Source organism: Triticum urartu, chromosome 6A (assembly GCF_056163025.1).
Source record: "Triticum urartu cultivar PI428250 chromosome 6A, HENAU_Tu73, whole genome shotgun sequence".
Lineage (NCBI taxonomy): Eukaryota > Viridiplantae > Streptophyta > Magnoliopsida > Poales > Poaceae > Triticum > Triticum urartu.
This window is the reverse complement of record NC_141878.1, coordinates 572,035,970-572,046,387: the sequence shown is the minus strand read 5'-3', so window position 1 is coordinate 572,046,387 and position 10,418 is coordinate 572,035,970. Positions and strand designations below refer to the sequence as shown.

The window sequence follows — 10,418 nt, the reverse complement described above, 5'->3', positions numbered from 1 at the left end:
TTCTTGGAGGCTCTACATGGTGGTTCGTCAAGGATTCTTTTCATTCTTCAATTGTTCTTCAAGATTTCTCTCGGAGTTATGATCCGCCAAAGCTATATACTCAAAATTAAACGTGGTGCAAAACACATGTTTTGTTTTGAGGAGATCAAGTATTCCTCTTCTTGAATTCCGAAGTGCAATTCTTTCTACTGTATCATTTGAGGTGGTGTTATGTCATTCTTGATAATTTGAGTTTATGTTTCATGATTCACATGTTGTCAAGAATGAGGTATTTTAAATCCATCAATCTCTTCGTTGGAGTGATCTTGGGTTATATTTCACCTAAAGCCTTCCATAAGGAATGTTGCTTATTGTGGTGTCTATCGATAATCCAAGTTTCCTCCTATTCTCGCGGTGAAAGGAGTTTTCACCTCTTCATTGCTCTCAAGCAATCAATTGTTTTCCGTTAGTGGCCGGTTGTCGCCTCATAATTTTGACACGTTTTCCATAAGACCACAACAAGCTTGTTCTTTTGTTGTTGATTTTTTTTCAACAACTCCGTTCAATCCTTCTTTTAAGGATGCTCTCTCAAATTCATTCGAGGTAGAAGATGTTGTTTTCTTCTTCGTTACTTTCAATCCGTTCTATCTTTTGTTCCAGAGGCATTGTGATGTTGCACGCTTCGACCCATCATCCCATTTTTTGGCAAAGATCATGTACTTTCTTTTGCTTATCCATTCAACCGGAGTGTCGTGCCCTCTTTTCAAGTTCTTCCTATTCTGTCAAGTTTTTCCTCCCTTCTCAACTAGAGTGCTGTCTGAAATCTTTCTTACCCCTTGTGCCATTCTTTCAATAGTTTCGGAGGCAGTGTGTTGTTGATTTCATCAAGTATCCTCTCATCTTGTCAAGTTCATATTCTATGCCTTCCATTTCCAACCGGAGTGTTGTCATAATTGATCTTTATCGTTTCTTGTACATCTCGTTTCAACTGGAGTGCTTGCATGTACTTCTTGTCCATTGCAACCCTTTTCTTATGTATTTCAACCTCCAAGGTTCTAGTATTGTTCCATGTTTCCTCTTTTCCAATGGAGTGTTTTCAACTTTGTTCATGTTCGTTGTTTTCTTTCTTTAAATTTGTCCAACCTTGCAATGTTCTTTGGTTTCACTCATTTGTCAAAGAAGCAACTTCGTTTTACCTTTTCTCTTCCTCTTCCGTTTCTCTCCGATGTCATCCTAGATCTTGGGACGAGATCCTCTTGTAGTGGTGGAGTGTTGTAACACCCCGAAACCGATGCGCCAGGTGTCTTCCAGTTATTCGTTGTTGTTGCCTTCTAATCCGCTTGCATGTTGCATCTTGCCATGTCATCATCCGCATTGCATCCGCATGTTTTCAAAACTTGCATTCGTCCGGGTCCACTACATCACGACACTACAAAGACGACATGCATCTGTTGGTATAAGTGAGTATCGCCGACACTTTTTTTGTCCCAAAATATACCGACACACAGTATGTTAGTGTTGTTTAAGCTTGTAACACACTATCTGTCACCAAAGCTCACAAAAACACCGACGAAATTTCTATCAGTAGATAGAAGCATTACCGATTGTTTGTGTGTCATCGATTCATGGGGACACAAAAAGTGTCGGCTTTGCGCTTCAGCCATGTCCGAAAAATATGGCGCGGGAAGAGAGCGAGGCGCGCGCCATAGGAAACACTCGATTCGCACCAGACCATCAAAATAAAAGAAAAAACACGTTCCTAAGCAGACCCCAACATGTTCGATCGATCCCCAATCTCACCCCCTCCCCTCTCTCTCTCGCGACCCACACACCCTAACCCTAACCCGACTGCGCCGCCGCGCCCGACATGGGCGCCGCCGCGCCGCCGCCCCAACCCACCAACCGGTCCCCTTGCGCCACCACATCTCGGACCGCGGCCTCCCTTCCCTTAGTCCGCAGTAGCAGCAGTGTCGTCTAGGACGGAGGAGCACCGTCCGCCGCCGAGGAGCAGGAGCGCGGTCCGCAAACAAGGATCCGCTGCGCGCCGGGAACATCAGCATCATACGCCGGAGGATCCTCTGCACCGACTACTGTTGAGGAGGAGCCCGCTGTTCTTCTTCCTTCAGCGGCGACCCCTGTCACGGCCCCGCCTCCAGATTTCAACAAGTAAGATGCAGGTTTTTTTTCCTTACCTATCTTCTCGTGTGTTGCTATATGGAGTTCACATTTAATTGTGAATGATTTATAACCTGATGGCATGCCTTGCGTGATTACATCCAGGAGGTTCCACGTCTAGGAAATGGCATTATTGGTGTGGTGTTGTTCTGTTTTCTCAATGAATATGAGTCGCTCGATGGATGGGAATTGCTACTGTAAGTCATCTCAGAAACTAGTATTGACCCCCTAAAAAAGGAGTATTAATACAATACGCAAAATTATTAGGCTGCAGATAGTATGGGGTATATCAGTACATGACATAAAAAGTAGTAAATGATATGCCTGATAATGTTTGCTTGTCTTTGTCAGGTTTTTTAATTTTCTTTTTGAGTGGCTTCACACATATGTGCTTTTCTGCTGTACTGTATTGCGCCACAAAGACAATACTCGCAGGGATTCTGAAAAATAACTTGAAGCATGCCCATTAGTTAGTAGAGCATATTTTGCATTGCATCCATGACTTTCTTAGTACGTGTGTTCACTTCTAGGTCACTGCATCATGTGAAAAAAAACTGCCGATGCTATAATTTCTCAAAGAAAAGGAAGTTCATGTGAAGAACCATGGCGACACATGTGAGAAAAATATATTTGAGTCAGATATATATATATACATATATAAATGGATGGATGTAATGTTCATAAAGACAGTCTATTTGTTCTTTTTTGTGAGGGAAAGACAGTCTGTTAGTTGTTAGTTAGAAAACTTATAAAGAAGATAGTCTGCAGTAAATGTGTATAAAAAATATAGGTCAATGATATACTGTGATAATACCTCCTTGTTTTTGTCTGCAATAGTTGATTAATTTTTTAGGGTGTTCAAAAAAACACTTCATGAGCTTCTTTTTGAATTGCTGAATAGATTTGTTTTGTTTTAGTCTGAAGTCCAGCAAGTGTGCTTCACGTGCTAGATTTTCCTGCGATTCAAAATCCTGCCCACCTATTCTGAACCCAAATCTATATTATCCACACATCAAGCCTATGAAGGCCCAGTGGCTTTGATGCACACCCATTACTCAATAAGAAAAGTAGAACAACCTATAAACATAGGAAAGATTAACGTGTGTGCGCTTGTTTGCCTTTTAATTTGTATAGGTGACCTGGTTTTCTACTGTCAATTTTGACTCAGCTTGAATGTCTAAATAATGAACCTTTTTTGCACATGACATTTATGAATTCTCTCCTCACGGCAGCAGGTAATTTTCTCATGGATGTTTGCACAGGACTTTGTTATTGCTTCCATACTAGTTTTGTTCAGTTGGTCAAGGTGGTGCTCCCTCTGGAGTACAGAACAATACCAGTGGAGATGCGTGGAGTACGCTATGCCATCCTGTGACCAAAACCATTGGCTGCTACTGACGACGTGAGGTGATCTTCTTATATGTTCAATTCTTCAATTGTCATTTGAAATCCTTGGACTAGTGGCTGGGATTGTATTAGTTATTCGGAGATACCTATTTGTATTGACGGTCAATTAGTAAGTTGAACATAGCCCTCTTGTTATAGCCCAAGTGTTGTTTTACTTCATTTTCGACAAATCAACATAACACCAAATATTGAGATTTCTAATATGTTGGGGAAGATTGTAAACCTACCTGTGATCCTTTTGTTTTATCTGTTTATGCCGTCAAAACAGGCACTGAGGGTTAGCCTTACGATTGTGTATGGTCCATAGTAGTGCCTTCTGTGTATGTCATGTCTATGACTTTTCGTTTTCCTGTACTGGATATCTTGTTCTTTCACTCCTAATACGTAGTCTTCTTATAATCTAGGTGCTCATTATTTCTACTTGTTTATTGTCTCACAGATCACAAGTTTAATGTTCGAGTATTGAATCAAGAAATCTTCCGAATCTGTTAACATAGCCTCCACTTACTGTATGCTCAAGTCTCTTTGTGGCATATCAGATTTTAACTTCTGTTTTAGTCTGCTCAAGTGGAGAGGTCCGTGCAATTCAGAAATCAAAGTCACAAAATCAGTACTGTATGCCCACTTCTCCTATCCATATTTTCATAACTATGTTTCCTATATTTTTATAACTATGTTTCTTAATTATATTTGTTAGGTTTTCTAATTACTAGGGAAAATAAATTTGTTGCAGGCTGAAGATCTTGGCTATGACCCGCGGAGAGATGAAATATTTATCAGAGCACATATCCGTAAAATTGGAGTTCCTACCGCACAAGCAGAGACACTAATTGTTAGTCAGACATACACATCATGTGTTATTCTTTAGTACATCCATGCATGTGACTGCATATCAATTGATCCCGAGTATTATTCTTGTTAACTTTTTTCCATGAGATGACACTGCTATGATTTGTTTGATGGGTCAGGAAGACATAGGTTCAGAATGGGCATGATAACGTGATACTAAATCTTTGTTATAGCTGAACTGAAGCGTGCTTTCTTTTAAAGATCAGCCACAAAAAAAAAATACTTGACCATTATTTTTAGGGAACCATTTTTAGTTCAGTCCACATATTACGATTACACCCGACTCCTTTTTTTTAGAGAAACATAGTTGTTGTAGCTTCTGCAGCATTTGTTTAGTTTCAGGATTTTAACCATAGCAAAAAATAACATATGCAAACCTCTATTGTATACCACACAATGTTTCATAGCATGCATGAACCAGAACACAAGCAATGTCCTGTAAATTGACTTGTTTTCACCAAGTGCACTACTACATATATGACTGCAATCTCTGTGATTTTTTGCCGATTCAGTAACTTTGAATGTAATCTCTGAAACCACAGTAAAGACCTTACTCATGTTGTCTTAGAAAATACCTGATTGCTCATCAACAAATTCAGACATTTTTATAGTAAGCCATTTGTGATATGCTAGCTGCTATGCTGACTTTGCTTTATATATTCTAATAAGGTTATTTTTGTAACTTGAATCTTTGCATAATTATAGTCTTTTTTTTAGATTACTGGCTTTATTTTTCAGATCCTTTATTTAGTAGATAAAAAGGCCTCTTTGTTTTATGTTTCAAATCTAATAGTAAAGAAAAAGACATGCATAATTTTTACTAGAGAGCTCATGCAGTCAAGTATCTATTTACTTTTCTTGTAAGCAAGCTGGTATGTTGTACACCTTCTGTTTCTTGGGCCTTTGGACTCAAGGGCAACTCATGAATTTGCAGAAATTGTATTATTTCTAAGATTGCTGAAACATATGAGTTCTTTTGTAGGGACAAATGATAGAAAGTAGCAAGTCCACTAGTTGATTGAAGATGTCCTCGTGATTGTTTTTGTTGAGAACATGGATGAAACATTTTGTCCATATGGAGCTTGATTTGGCTTGGCGATTGATGAGTTGGTCTTCCATAATATTCTATAGCAGAGCAGTGATCAAGCACTTGATCTCTTAGGAACTTTGCCATTCTGTTTGTAACATGCCTATCGGATATCTAACTTGTGTATTTCCTTAATGGTTGTAGCTAACTTTTGTGAGGTTGTGAAGAAAACTAATGAATCTTGTGTGTGTGTATTGAATGAATGCATTAATCAATGATATCTTGTGATGAACAAAAGAGTACAATTGTTTGTATATGTATTGCGTAGTGAACATGAATTGAATATTATGAATGCAATTTCATTCAAAATATGGCAGCAAATGTGTCGGTAGAAGAATAGAACGTCGCACTATCTGTTCGCATAGCGCACTGACACACAAACTGCCGGCGTAGCAATGGACGTTGCATAATCTGTCGGCATAACATAGTCTGTCGGTGTAGAAATGTCTGTTGCTGTAGATCTCACCAACGTTGTCATACTATCTGTTGGCAAAAACCTTTCCCGGCAGGACTATAGGCGACAACTTCGTTCTGTCGGAAAAGGTTTTTGCCGACACTAAATGTGTCGCCTTAGGTGGCCTATGCCGACAGACTATTTGACGCTGCTTTGAGTGTCGTGGTGTAGTGGTCTCCCAGTTCTCTCCGTTGTCCGTTATGAGCCCAGACACACCTGCACGCGCCCGCGGCACGTCTGAAATATTATTTTATAGGTGGCCGGAAAATGTTCTCGAAATGGGTTGAAAGTTGGCATGTGGTGTTTTTATGTTGTCAGTAGATTGCCTGCCAAGTTTCATCGCATTCGGAGTCCGTTTGACGCCCAACGGTTAACTATAGCGGCATTATAGCCGGTCTTTCGTCGGATGTTTCGGTCCCCTAAACGGCCGTCGGGCCTCCCTCTTCTCTCTCTCTCTTCTCAGCCAAACCACACACTTGACCTCGTCCACCTAACCCTCTTTGCACAGTGCATAGACCCCTCTCGCGCGTCCGAAACTTCCCCGAACCGGACCCGGGCAGTCGTCACTGATGGGTCCGGATCATCCCCAAACATCTATAAAACATCTCTGTTTTTCTTTTTGGTCTCCCTAGCCTATTTTTCCCGACCGTCTGATTTCGATCGGAGGGACTCGGTAGCCCATAACCTAATCCCCTACCTATATATGAGCCTAACCCTAATCCTAGGATGTCCCATCCGTCCATTCCGCCCACCGCCGCCAGCCCACTTGGTCTCCTCGGCTTCCTCACCGAGCCAACCACCATCCATCCCGATCCACCTCCCTCCAACCAAAGCCTCCGACCGCCTCCCATGATTTCCGCGCCACCAAAAATCCCCATCAGCCACAGCCCTCGTCCTCGTCAGCCCCATCACTGCCGGTGACCTCAACCACCACGGCGTCGCCCTCATCCATCAGGCCAGGACCCCTTCGTGCCCTCTCCTTCCCTTCCTACTTTCCCGTTCTTCTCTCTCTCTCTCATATGGAGCTCTTTGTCTCCCAGAAACCACCCACGACCGACGACCTCGAGCTGCCATGGATGGGCGCCACCAAGTCCAACCACAAACGCCGGGAACCGCTCCGCCACGACCTCCTCCGGCCTCGTCTGCCCCATCCCCGCTGAAGGCCCGCCGTTGTCGCTCTGGTTCGGCATGACCAGCGCGACAAGTTCTTCTACCTCACGCTCGTCCTCGTCTCCTCTCGACCCCGAGCCTGTCATCGCTCGCGCCTCCGCAACCCTCCGCCGCTCCTTGCCGTTCCGAACGGATCCGGCTGCATCCGCGCCATCCCCGTGCATGTGCCGTCGTGCCTCATCGTTGGCTGGCTGCGAGTCCCAGCCCCAGCGCCGCCGGCCGGCCATCAAGTCTGCATCCTCTGCTTCGAGCGACAGAGGGTAACGGGCCATGACCGCGTTGACCAGTCGCCTTGTTCGATCCGCATCAACCCGCAATTGGGCCGTGTCTCCCGAAGGCCCAGCCTGCTCCTCCGCGGACCCAGCAACCGCGTCCTCCCGCGGGTCGCCTTCCCAACCGGGCCGAGGCCCATGGGTGAGCAGCCCCAAGCGCCCTCCTTTTTTCCATTGTTGGGCCAGCTAGATACGACCCGATGTGTTTTTTCCCTGCTGCGAATTTGTCTATTACCCACAGGAATGTTTGTTTTACAGAAAAGCCCTCCAACATCATGCATATCATAACTCACCAACCGTGCATCGGATCTAAATAAATTATATATGCAACTTGCTTAGAATCTCGTCTAGTTTCAAAATATGTTGCCTTCATCCATGTTAAAAATGTTGTTTGTTTAAATTCGCCTATTGCCATGTTAAAATGCTTTAATTCATAACTAATTAACCATAGCTCCAAATTTAATAAACTTTATATGTAAATGGGGTAGAAAAATGCCTAGTTTAACATGGTGGCTTTACTTTGCATGTTTAACAACTCTAAAATATGGTTTAGGGCAGAACAGTACCAAATTCATAATATGCATATGAGGATTTTTCGGAATTGTTGTTTGTTATATCCGGCCTCATTTAAACTTGTCTAGATAGGTAGTTTTCTTATGCTTCATCTCTTGCCATGTTTAACAACATTTAATATTGTTGGGTTCCTAAACGAGAGAGAACTAAATAATTGATGTGGTGTTTCGTCAATACGCAACTCGTTGCATATTGACCCCACTTAATTTGTAGTATTGTTTGTGCACTTTGCCATGCCATGCCTCATTAAACCGGACGTGCATCATACTTGGTTGTGCATCATGCCATGATTATGTGTGCTGGTTGTTTACCATGTTGTTTGCCTCTTTCCGGTGTTGCTTCTTCGGGTTTGTTCCGATAACGTCGCGTTTGTGAGGATTCATTCGACTTTGTCCGTTTGTCTTCTTCATGGACTCGTTCTTCTTCCTTGCGGGATCTCAGGCAAGATGACCATACCCTCGAAATCACTTCTATCTTTGCTTGCTAGTTGTTCGCTCTACCGCTATGTCGTGCTACCTACCACTTGTTATATCATGCCTATGTTATCGCTTTTGCTCAGCCCCTCATATAGCGTTGTTAGTTGCAGGTGAAGATGAAGTTTGTTCCATGTTGAAACATGGATATGTTGGGATATCACAATATCTCTTATTTATTTAATTAATACATATATATACTTGGTAAAGGGTGGAAGGCTCGGCCTTATGCCTGGTGTTTTGTTCCACTCTTGTCGCCCTAGTTTTCGTCATACCGGTGTTATGTTCCTTGATTTTGCGTCCCTTACACGGTTGGGTGTTATGGGAACCCCTTGACAGTTCGCTTTGAATAAAACTCCTCCAGCAAGGCCCAACCTTGGTTTTACATTAGCCTAACAACCTATACCTTTCCCTTGGGAGTAATTAACCCGAGGGTCATCTTTATTATAACACCCACGGGCCAGTGCTTCTCCAAGCGTTGGTCCGAACCGGGCAGCTTGCGGGGCCACTTCGGGGCAACTTGAGGGCTGGTTTTTTTACTCGTAGCTTGACCTATCCGGTGTTGCCCTGAGAACGAGATATGTGCAGCTCCTATCGGGATTGTCGGCACATCGGGCGGCTTTGCTGGTCTTGTTTTACCATTGTCGAGATGTCTTGTAACCTGGATTCCGAGACTGATCGGGTCTTCCCGGGAGAAGTAATATCCTTTGTTGACCATGAGAGCTTGTGATGGGCTAAGTTGGGACACCCCTGCAGGGTTTGAACTTTCGAAAATCATGCCCACGGTTATGTGGCAGATGGGAATTTGTTAATGTCCAGTTGTAGAGAACTTGACACTTAACATAAGTAAAATGCATCAACCGCGTGTGTAGCCGTGATGGTCTCTTCTCGGCGGAGTCCGGGAAGTGAACATGGTTCTTGTGTTATGCTTGAACGTAAGTAGTTTCAGGATCACTTCTTGATCACTTCTAGCTTCTCGACCATTGCGTTGCTTCTCTTCTCGCTCTTATTTGCGTTAGTTAGCCACCACATATGCTTAGTGCTTGCTACAGCTCCACCTCATTACCTTACCCTTCCCATAAGCTTATATAGTCTTGATCTCGCGGATATGAGATTGCTGAGTCCTTGTGACTCACAGATACTTCCAAACAATTGCAGTTGCCGATGATACCAGTGCAGGTGATTCAACCGAGCCCAAGTGGGAGCTCGACGAAGATCTTGGTCGTTGTTATGTTTAGTTTCCTGTTGATCAATAGTGGAGCCCAGTTGGCACGATCAGGGACCTAGCTTTTGGGGTTGTCTTCTTTTATTTTGGTTTCGTAGTCGGACCTTGATTGTACTCTGGATGATGTATATTTAACTTGTTATTTGTGTGAAGTGGCGATTGTAAGCCAACTCTTTATCCCATTCTTATTCAGTACATGGGATTGTGTGAAGATTACCCCACTTACGACTAAACCACCATGCGGTTATGCCTCTAAGTCGTGCCTCGACATGTGGGAGATATAGCCGCATCGTGGGTGTTAGAAGTGTTGGGGAACGTAGTAATTTCAAAAAATTTCCTACGCACACGCAAGATCATGGTGATGCATAGCAACGAGAGGGGAGAGTGTGACCTACGTACCCTTGTAGACCGACAGCGGAAGCGTTAGCACAACGCGGTTGATGTAGTCGTACGTCTTCACAGCCCGACCGATCAAGCACCGAAACTACGGCACCTCCGAGTTTTAGCACACGTTCAGCTCGATGACGATCCCCGGACTCCGATCCAGCAAAGTGTCGGGGAAGAGTTCCGTCAGCACGACGACGTGGTGACGATCTTGATGTTCTACCGTCGCAGGGCTTCGCCTAAGCACGGCTACAATATTATCGAGGATTATGGTGGAAGGGGGCACCGCACACGGCTAAGAAAAGGATCACGTGGATCAACTTGTGTGTCTAGGGGTGCCCCCTGCCCCCGTATATAAAGGAGCAAGGGA

At 43.7% G+C, this 10,418-nt stretch overlaps 1 long non-coding RNA gene across 3 annotated transcripts; it reads left to right on the top strand.

Annotated features, from left to right (window-relative positions):
- The first annotated feature begins 1,764 nt into the window (after positions 1–1,764).
- On the top strand, positions 1,765–5,830 carry LOC125512840 (uncharacterized). Of its 3 annotated transcripts, none has more exons than XR_015608926.1 (6): positions 1,765–2,145; positions 2,260–2,351; positions 3,390–3,561; positions 4,001–4,176; positions 4,295–4,393; positions 5,393–5,830. It is a non-coding gene; the product is annotated as an uncharacterized LOC125512840 (long non-coding RNA). The 3 variants fall into 3 exon arrangements; XR_007285567.2 differs by having other exon boundaries at positions 3,387–3,561; positions 5,393–5,829; XR_007285568.2 differs by having other exon boundaries at positions 3,417–3,561; positions 5,393–5,828.
- Positions 5,831–10,418: the final 4,588 nt, after the last annotated feature.